The 11,483-nt window shown below is 36.3% G+C and overlaps 1 pseudogene; it reads right to left on the bottom strand.

Annotated features, from left to right (window-relative positions):
* Positions 1-10,889: 10,889 nt before the first annotated feature.
* On the bottom strand, positions 10,890-11,468 carry LOC101993578 (annotated as a pseudogene).
* Between the last annotated feature and the right edge of the window lie 15 nt (positions 11,469-11,483).

Here is an 11,483-nt window from a genome sequence, read left to right as displayed (position 1 = left end):
CAAATATCTGTAACATTTCAAAGCTTCCTCATGAATTCACCAGTATTTGGGATGTTTGTGTTTTCCTGCTCAACATCATTGACCTACATAGGCCAGTGGCCGTAGCTTAAGAGAAAAAAACCGAGTGTTTTATCACAGAAGCCAATGATAGCTTTTGACATCTGCGCTCAATCCATTTCTTCCCTGCTGTGCTTAATTTCAGAATTCGGTTCTATCATTACAATAAGAACCTTGTTGGTTTCTCTATCTGTGTGCCACATTACACCAATTTTCTCCAGGAGTCAGGTACAATTTCTAGGTGCTACTTTCCCTTGGATTTATTTAGAATTTCAAATCTTGCTACCCTGCTGCAAGGGTTGAACTTGTACATTGTGGGATGATACGTGACCTGTGGAAATATAGTATTTCTAGATTCTTTCCTTCAATCTTAGGTCCTTGAATGACCTAATTCTTCTACGTCTTTGATGGCCTTGCTTGTGATTCCTCTCTCATCTCGTGAAAACTATCCTTCCGCTGAGAGAGAACTGATCATTTGCTTTTTGCAAGATACCTTCTCCATCGAAGCCTGCTGTCAAAGCAAACTAGGTCTGAGCATGCAGACAGTGTGCATATTTTCACTGTCATCCTCCACCCTGAGTCTTCTCTTGAATTCCAGTTTTAAGCTGCAGCTGAGAATATTAACTCTGAACCTCATTACTGAGGATCTTGCATTGCTGAAACAGTAAGGATGTCAGCATTCTTCAGAAACCACTGCTGGGAGAATTACTGATGCTATTGAATTTTGGCATTACTCAGAGGCACAGAACTGAAACCCTCACGCTATATATGCCCTCTGATCTTTGAAAGGAGTAGCTAGGAAAATTCCAGGTGCCGAACAAAAGAGGTGCATATTCCCTCCAGAATAGCAGAACTGACAGCCCCTCTTGTGTTCTCCTTTGTAGCATTATCTAACAAATGCACTTTTGAGCTCATTTTTATTAGTTTACTAGTAAGAGAGAAAATGGTTGCTCTGTGATCTCTATCTCTAATTTCCTCATGAGCAATGGTAGCTGCCTATTCTCATTCCTGGGGCAGAAACCTGTGCATTGTTTGGTATTCGCATAAGGATTAAATTCTAATCTTCTAACTTTCATAACTGTATCTCATATTCATCTTGTCCTTTTCCATTCTGATGATTTCAGGTTTCTTATAGGATAGCATCTGAATTTCTGTAATCAACTGTTGATTCATCTCCAATAGTCCTAGAGAGATTTCTACATAGGAAGATTATGCTACTTTTTTCTTAAATTCTGAGACTCTGCATCATATACTACAGATATTAATAATGAGAAAGAATAAGTGGGATGTGTACAAATCTTGCTGAGTCATTCCAATCTACATGTTTTCCCATATTAGAAATAATAAGCCCAAAAGATAACAGTGGTTAACATTTAAAGAAGACATACTTTAACAACTGAATATGTATTTACATTTCTAAGTGTCTTATGTATAGCCCTATTTGAAAACTGAAGTGATAACTCGTCTAAGATTTTTTTTTTTTTTTTGGTTTTTTGAGACAGGGTTTCTCTGTAGCTTTGGTGCCTGTCCCAGAACTAACTCTTGTAGACCAGGCTGGCCTCTGCCTCACGAGTGCTGGGATTAAAGGCGTGCGCCACCACTGCCTGGCTTCGTCTAAGATTTTTAAATTCCATTGTAGCAGAACAAAAAGCACAATGAACATATTGTAGATTCCAGATCTATTCTCCAGAAGTCTCCATTTTTTTAACCTCACAATTCAGTGTTTATTTCTTGCTTCTCCGTGTATGCAAATATTGGTGATTTTTGTACATTGCCTGTTATATTTCTAGTTCCTATCTCCCAGTGTTTAAATTCTCTTTTTGTGCCTTACTTAGGGTTCTTTCAGGAAGGGATAATTTTGTTGTAACAGAAGCACAGAGTTTTTTAAAGTTAAAATGATTTACTGAAGCAGGTGGCACAGACAGCACGAAGCAAAACTTTAAGATAGGTGCGGAGGAGATCATCCAAAAAGAGTCCAGTGAGAAACAGGAACTGGGATGATATACAAACGATGGCATAGCACTGTATGTTCTGATGAGGCATGTGGCGGGACTTTTTACCTCTAGGAAAATATCATTACTTTGGCCAAATAGATTAAAATAGAATGCTTCCTACAGAAAGTCACTCATTCACTAACATTTGTTCTCTATTGGTTAAGTTATTGACAACTACAAAAAATAGCCAAGCATGAAATTCAAGGAACCAGGCCAGTGGATTATCTGGGGTTATCTGCAATAAATGAGATGAATAAATGACACTTTACGTCCTCAATACTGCCATACTAGGACTGAAATATAAAATAAAACAAATAGTGCCTCAGAGCTATAATGTTATATAAGCTAAAATAGGAATATCTGTGCATAGGAAAGTTAACTTTTTGTGGACCTGGTGACGAAAACAAGACCACAAGAATGCTGCAAGCAATATTTTAATATGAATTTTCAATAGTAATAAATTTCAGGAACTTAAATATTGCTGCTACTTAAACTAAGCTTCAAAGGACACTTTCTTAAACACACATCTATTCACACATACATACACAAAAACATAGAAACACATGGATACACAAATACATACATACAGCAAGCATTCTCATATATGTACACATAAGCATGCACACATATGCAGAATTTTTTTGTATTTTCCAAGTTGCTCATTATAGATGATATAAAACACAAAGAGGGAAATTCTATAATTTTAGTCATAGCTTCTTTTTTAATTGAAAATAATAGATTTTTAAATTTTTTAATTGTTTTTGTTGAACTATATATTTTTCTCTGTTCTAATCCCTCTCTCTCCTCCTTCTACCCTCCCCCATGATCTCCATTTTTCTAATTTACTCAGAAGGTTTTGTCTTTTTCTACTTCCCATGTAGATTAGATCCATGTATATCTCTCTTAGAATCCTCTTTGTTCTCTGGGATTGTGAATTTTAGCTTGGTTTTTCTTTGCTTTATTTCTAAAACCCACTTATAAGTGAGTACATATAATATTTGTCTTTTTTGGTCTGGGTTACTGCACTCAAATATGATGTTTTCTAGAGATGTTTGCCTGCATATTTCAAGATGTCATTATTTTTTTTCCACTGTGTAATACTCCATGTGCAAATATACCAAATTTTCCTTATCCATTCTTTGGTCAAGGGGCATTTAGGTTGTTCCCAGGTTCTGGCTATAACAAGTAATGCTGCTATAAACATAGTTGAGCACATGTCTTTGTGGTATGATAAAGCATCCTTTGGGTATATACCGAAAAGTGATTGCTGGGTCTTCAGGTAGGTTGTTCCTAATTTTCTGAGAATTTGTCATACTAATTTCCAAAGTGGCTGTACCAGTTTTCACTCCCACCAGTGATGGAGGAGTGTTCCCTTTACCCCACATCCTCTCCAGCATAAGTTATCATTGGTGCTTCTGCTCTTGACCATTTTTGTAGGCATAAGATGGACTCTTTGTTGTTTCAATTTGAATTTTTCTGATGGCTAAGGATGTTAAGAATTTCCTTAAATGTATTTCAGCCATTTTAGATTCTTTGATAGTAGTTCTCTGTTTAGGTCTGTACCCCATTTTTTTTCTTGGATTATTTGTTTTTTCAATGACCAGTTTATTAAGGGCTTTGTATATGTGGGGTTTGTGATGATCTTTTCCCATTCTGCTAGGCTTCCATTTTGTCTTGTTGACTGTGTCTTTTGGTTTACAGGAGCTTGTCAGTTTTTGGAGGTTCCATTTAATAATTATTGCTTTTAGTGTCTTTGCTATTGGTATTATATTAGGAAGTTATCCTCTGTGCCAATACGTTCAAGTGTACTTCCCACTTGCTCTTCTATGAGGTTCAGTGTGGTTGGCTTTATGTTGAGGTCTTTGATCTATTTGGACTTGAGTTTTGTGCATGACAATAGATATGGATCTATTTTCATTCTTCTACATGCTGATATATAGTTATTCCAGCACCATTTGTTGAATATGCTTTCTTTTTTCCATTTTATATTTTTGTTACTTTGTTAAACAAATAAATAAGTATGTGGATTGCTATCCGTGTCTTTGATTCGATTCCATTGGTCCTCCAGCCTGTTTTTATGCCAGTACCAGACTGTATTCAGTACTGTAGCTCTGTAGTAGAATTTAAAGTCAGGGTTTGTGATGCCTCCAGAAGTTCCTTTATTGTACAGAATTGTTTTGGCTCTCCTGGGTATAAAGAATGGCTACTGATTTTTTGTTGTTGTTGTTTTTATTTATTTTTTTATTGAAAAAAATTTCCACCTCCTCCCAGCCTCCCATTTCTCTCCCCCTCCCTCTTCAGTTCAAAGAGCTGTCAGGGTTCCTAGCCCTGTGGGAAGTCCAACGTGCTCCCCCCTCCATCCAGGTCTAGGAAAGTGAACATCCAAACTGGCTAGGTTCCCACAAAGCCAGAACATGAAGTAGGATCAAAACGCAGTGCCATTGCCCTTGGCTTCTCAGCAGCCCTCATTGTTCTCCATGTTCAGAGAGTCCGGTTTTATCCCATGCTTTTTCAGTCACAGACCAGCTGGCCTTGGTGAGTTCCCGATAGATCAGCCCCACTGTCTTCGCGGGTGGGTGCACCCCTCGTGGTCCTGACTTCTTTGCTCATGTTCTCCCTTCTTCTGCTCCTCATTGGGACATTGGGAGCTCAGTCCAGTGCTCCAGTGTGCGTCTTTGTCTATATCTCCATCCATCGCCAGATGATGAAGGTTCTATGGTGATATGCAAGATATTCATCAGTATGGCTATAGAATAGGGCCATTTCAGGTTCCCTCTTCTCAGCTGCCCAAGGAACTAACTGGGGGCATCTCCCTGTACACCTGGGAGCCCCCCTAGGGTCAAGCCTCTTGTCAACCTTAAGGTGGCTCCCTTAATTAAGATATATACTTCCCTGCTCTCATATCCACCCTTTCTTTATACCAACCATCCCTTTCCCCCAATTTCCCCCCATCTTCCCCTTCTCACTTTTCTCTCCCCATCTCCCCTAACCCCCATCCCATCCCACCCCAAGATCCCAATTTTTGCTAGGCAATCTTGTCTATTTCCAATATCCAGGAGGATAACTATGTTTTTATTTTGGTTTACCTTCTTATTTAGCTTCTCTAGGATCACAAATTATAGGCTCAATGTCCTTTATTTATGGCTAGAAACCAATTATGAGTGAGTACATGCCATATTACAAAAGCATTTGTTCAACTATGTTCATAGCAGCATTATACGTAATAGTCAGAACCTGGAAACAACCTAGATGCCCTTCAATGGAAGAATGGATAAAGAAAGTGTGGACTATATACATATTAGAGTACTCCTCGCGGTAAAAAACAATGACATCTTGAATTTTGCATGCAAATGGATGGAAATAGAAAACACTATCCTGAGTGAGGTAACCCAGACCCAAAAAGATGAACATGGGCTACTGATTTTTTTAAATTAAAATCTTGTATCCTGCTACATTACTGAAGGATTTTATGAGTTGTATGAGTTCCTTGGTAGAATTTTTGGGGTTACTTTACATGTAAACTATCATATCATCAGCAAATAGTGAGAGTTTGACTTATTTTCCAATCTGTAGCCCATTGATCTCCTTTTGTTGTCTTATTGCTCTAGCTGGAACCTCAAGTACTATATTGAATAGATATGAAGAATGAACAACCTTGTCTTGTAATAGTGTCTTAACCTGCAATTCTCTTTATTTCAGTCAGGTTCAAAGTTCCTATTTTGATTTCCCCTGTGATAAGAACTATCAAAAAGCCTCCTGTCTCTGGACAAAAAGCACTATGCAACCTTATCTGTATAGAAGCTACGAAGTTTACAATGATTTGAGTGTTTTTTTTTTCAGAAAAATTCATAAAGATGTAATTATTTTTAGGCAGGCAGTTTGGGAATTCTAGTTTATCTCCAGAGCTTTGCATTTAGTATTACTATTTAGTTTTAGGACATTTATATTATATTTGCTCATTTGTAATGACTGCCAGTTCCTACTTCTAACCCTGGTAGTAAGTCTTCTACCTATATCTTTCCATTTTTACTTTTCAAAATTTAAATATTTTATAAATGGAATCACAGGGTTTTGTGAGGCCTCTCTGAAGGACTTGTGAGTAAGATGTTGCTACTCCTTATTCTTGCATTCTATTGTATATTATACGTTCCCTCTAGAGTGGAACAATACACTGTATTCTATGAATTGTATTCTCTGGGGGTAAATCAGAGAGTCCTAGCTCCATTTTGTACTTTTCCTCTGGGACCTTGGAAAGATTGTCACGCATTTCTTTTTCTTTGTAACATGTTGAAAACAATACCATTTTCTTGTTTTACGAAGGTTTATTAGTAATTAGATGGTTAACATTCTGAAAATGCGTCACAGAATATGGTAACAATATAAGAATTTTTTTATTTTTATTTTATATGTTGTTATTTTTCTTACGTTATTGCTACTTTCATGTTTATTGTTCTACATTCTAAGAAGTAAAACAGGTCTATGGAAATTGTGAGTCTTGAAGAAATGGTTCTTGAAGGGCTCCATGGAGTAAGACTTTCCTAGGCAGGAAAGGAAGAGGTGACCACTTCTCTAGGAGTAAGTTTAACACTTTGTGAATGGCAAATTCCTACATTGGGGTTGGAAGCACATTTTCCTTTGGTCCAAAGATGGATGAAGAACACATCATGTTCTTCCAAAAACAGTTGTCCTTTTCCTCTTCCTCCTCAAGTTATTTTTTTTTTCTTTTTTGAACCACGTAAGTGTGGTTTCCTTCTTGAGACATTCCATCTTAATAGCAGAGAAAAAGAATCAAGTGGTTATTGGGGAACTGCACAATTTTCTCCATTCTAATATCAGAAAGAAAGAATGACCTTTAAAAAAAGTTCTGTATGGAGGCCAATTTCTATAGCAAACTCTAAAATAATCCCTATTCATCAGCCACTCTGTCACTTCCAATAGATATTCTACCCCCAAAGTTTAGATGTAATGGTTTATTTACTCTAGATTTATCCAGTAAAATCTAACTTGTTGACCAATCTTAGGGAAAATATTCGGAGGTTGTAGGTATTAGAAGTCCTGAAATATTGCTAAACAGAAGTACCAATCTTTGTGTTGTGCATTTTTGTCTGGAATAATTTTAACAACCTGTTGTGGAACGCTAGTAAAACTTTCCAATATTTTTCTGACTACTGAGATGAATTGTAAGAGAAAAAAAGTCACTTCTAATGAACCAATGTCATTTACCATGGAGCTTTATTTTCCAAGGTATCAAAAATATGTCCTCTGGTAAACAAAGCAAATATCTAGGGAAACTCTTTCCAGACTTGTCAAGTCAGTCTCTTGTAAAGGCATTTGTTTCTGGTACAAAAGTTTTATATTAAAAGCAAAAGGAAAATAAAAGAATGTAAGAGTAGGTATTTCATGTGGATATTTATCTTTTCTTCTGGATTCAATTAAAATGTCACAGCTTTATGGCTCAAAACTTAATGACTTGATTTTCTCACAGTGACTCTGACAACATTTACACAGCATGGTTTTCGTTAAAGCTGAGTATAATATATCAGTTATTTGAAATAATAAGAATATAGTGGATTTAATAAAACAGTTTGAAAGTTATATATTTCCTTTCAGAGTTAATTTTAATTATCACCCTTGCATGAATTTTGCATACACAATTACTCTGTTTTGTAAACTAAAATACTTACCACTCTTACCATACTCTTATCACCTAATCAATAAGACTCTCTACTAAGTTTGATTTTAATCAAATATTTCAAAATTTTGTTTTGTTATATTTTTATAGCATTTTGTTCAATATTTTTATTTTTTTAAATTTACTTCAACTATTGTACAATTACATGCATGCCAACTGGTATGGTATATACAAATCCATATATTTACTAAGAAATGAATATATTTTAGTTGCTATACTAATGAATGCTTTTTAAAATAATAGAATATTGTGTGGTTTGCAGTAGTGTGCCCTGAATTCACATTCTGAATGCTTCATCCACAGATGTGAGTAAATGGGTAGGTGATGGAACATTGGAAAGGTAATAGGGCTTATACCTATAATGCTCTCAGGTCATTTTGCATGTGTTCTTGGAGGAGATTATGATACCCTGGTTTCTTTCTGTTTCAATGCTTGCTACTGGTTCATGTGTTGAGACGTTAGTGCACACTTCCAGCCTTTGCCTTCTGATCTAGAAAAAGTATACCTAGTACATGAGCTAAATAAAATCTTTCTCTTAGTAAATTATTTCCTACATGTATTTCAAATGGTAATGGGCAACTTACAAATACAGAGGGCAAAGTGTAGCCAATGTACAATATTTTGTCAGTGATTTATGACTCTAGGTGTATGTTGAATGTCCATGATATATCATGAAAATAAATTCTACCTGAATGATTTTATATTTGAAATTAAACTCATAAGATTTTAGTGTTTCTTTGTCTGTATTTCTAATTCTTATTACATTTTATTTATCTTGTATTGTGTGACTTATGAGTGCATGCGTGAGAGCTTTACAACAGATTGCTTTGTCCTTGAACTATGTGAACCCAGATGGTATGGTCAGTTCAGGCTTGAGTAAACTAGGTTTACTCTCCTAGATATCTTGCTGGCCCATAGCTATTGTTTCTATATTAGTGCTTTCCAAGTATAAAAGGAAAATCTCTATAAGCTATTTAAAATGGGACTGACATCTGTAAATATTCAATTAGCAAAACCATTCTAATCAAAATTAAGTATAATTGGTCAAATAGGAAAGAGGAGTATCATACATATGAGATAGTAGTGGTTTTGAAAAATAACAGATAACACAAATCCCAAATGTTGGAGACAAACCACATATAAGTCATTTAACAGAAATTATTCAGCCAGAGAGAAACTGAGCATGTCTCTTAGTGACAACTCCCTCCATACATGGACATGTACATAATTTGTGACAGTTAATGTTCACTGTCAGTGTGATAAGATGCAGAATCAGCAAGTAGATGAAGCTCTGGATAAACTTAGCAGTGATGATATAGATTGGGTACAATGAGGCATGAAGATCTACCTTAAATGTGGCCAGCTCGATTTCCTGATCTTGGGTCTTGGATTGAATAAAAAGGAAAATGTCAGCTAAGTGCCAGCATTCCCGTTCTCTACTTCTTGACTGTAGTGCAGCGAGTGCCTTCTCTGAGCTCTCACAACCATGACTTCTGCATTGCACTCTTCAACTGTGAGCCACACTCAAACCTCATTTTTACCAAAACAACAGAAAAGCAATTAAGACATAAACTAGTAAAGATCACTTACAAGAAAATAGTGAGTGTCGATTGAAATTAAAAAATATTTGTGGTAGACTTTTCTGTATTGAGATTATGAGAAAGCTTAATTTTCTTTTTGTAGTTTATTTAATTTTTAAATTTTAAAGAAATTTATTAATATCTAATCATTAAACAGTTATTAGTATTATTGCATACTTTAAGATGGTAATTTATGACACATTCATGTCTTCACTAATTATATTTTCTGTATTCTGATTCTGGTTCTACCACTTCTCACCTGTATGTGACATCTAGCAACCTGTGTAATGTATGATTTTGAATTTTCTTTTTGTAACAAAAAATTAACCTACCTGATAAAATTCACTTCTACCTTAAGATCAGGTAAAGGTTAAAGTATTCTAACTGCTCTTTATTTACTTTGAGATGATTATTATCCATTGTTACAGTTATAAATTTAAATCTTTTCCAAGAACAGGTGGCAAAATTGATTCTGTAATTTCTTATATTTTTATATCTGCTGTAAGAACAATTTAAGTAGCCAGATTCAACTATGCATTTGCATTCTACACAAGAATTCAAGACCCTGGGTTCAGCAAGGACTTCATTGTATTGTCTCAACCGTTGGTTTTGTTGGTAGCAGAGAACTGTGTTTTTTATATCTTCATGGAAATTCCAACATCTCCCTATAACAATGACAGATAACATTCTTCATGTGTTAAGTGTTATATTTTTTGTGATAAATTTTATCTTTCTGTCCATGAAGGAAAAGCCAAATTTCTGTTTAATACTGATAAATTTATCACACATATCAAAACAACATCACGTTGAGAAATTCTGTCAGTGGTCACCCTGTTTAGTAACAATACATTAGCCTGAAGATGTTTTGACTTGCCATTATTTTCAATGACCTGAATTGTCCTCAGAATGTCTTATAGATGCTGAATTTTGCTCAGTAGCCATTCCATGTGAGAGAATACATCTGTCTCTATTCTGTTCTCTCATACTCTGTGCTTTTGAAATTTACCTGCTGTTTAAATTCCATAGGTCTGCACTCTAATATTAACCTTGAGCCCTAAACACCACAGGATTTACCAAACATACAGACAATGTCCTATTAACTTGCTCTCTGGCTTCTTTTCTCGGTATTTCTCAGATATGAGCTTGTAATTTTCTGTGGTGGGGCACTTGCAGATAATAGCTTGTGCTATCTAATTGAATGAGGGGTTTAAAGCACATTAAGCACTTAAAGGGAAATTGTGCTGGGAGAGAGTGCCCATTCCAGGCTGTCAGCAAGCCATAGGGGCCCTAATCAATAGGCTGATCAGCAGTTCTAGGAGAGACACAGGGTGATAGAAAACTGGGTAATGAGTAGGAAAGCAGAGAGAAAACCAGATCCTTTCAAAAGGGAAAAGACATAAAAAATTCAAAAACGGAGACAAAAGTAAAGTGACTTTATATTCTAGAAACAATTATGAAAAACCTACTGTGTGTTAACACTAGGTAATGTTTCAAAGAAAATGAGACAGCATTCTTTCAGCGGTGGTGTAATGCATTTTCTAAGTATTCTTTTTTTTTTTTTTTTTTTTTTTTGATTGATGAGAACAGGCTACCATCTTTATTGTGTGAGCGGAGGGTTACTGTTGTTTGCAGGGTGACCCCAAAGCTTGGTGGACACAACTTGTGCTCCAAGACACTCAGGCACTGGTGCAGTTTTTTTTCTGAGAATTTTGTATCTTTCAAGCCAGGGCATGGTATACACCGAGAAGTAGCACCGGATTTGCTTGTAAAGTTCCCCTTCTTGGACATCACAGGTACTCTTTTCTGTCTTGAAGCAGGTGGTCCTTTGCATTTCCACTGTGATGTGTAACTCCATGTGGTCTGTTACCTGAGACTCGATATCCAAGATGCGGATGATCCTGAAGTTGTACAAGTCATCACTTTTCTTGTTGTATTCCTCTGTGACATACTTCAGTGTGCTCTGCGCGGAAGAATCCCCAGCGTACTCATTTTGAGGACGCTTATATATGTCTTCCTCTTTTGTTGGTAGCTGAAGGCCACCAGGGCCACCAGAATGGCCAACAGGAGCTGTGGCGCCTTCCAAGGTCTGGCCATCATCCTTCAGCTGGAGAAGATTGGGAAGAGCTGCCCCCTTCGTCTGTTAGGTCATGCTGACCACGC

Source organism: Microtus ochrogaster, chromosome 2, assembly GCF_000317375.1.
Source record: "Microtus ochrogaster isolate Prairie Vole_2 chromosome 2, MicOch1.0, whole genome shotgun sequence".
In the NCBI taxonomy this organism is placed as follows: domain Eukaryota; kingdom Metazoa; phylum Chordata; class Mammalia; order Rodentia; family Cricetidae; genus Microtus; species Microtus ochrogaster.
This window is presented reverse-complemented; position numbering and strand designations above follow the sequence as displayed.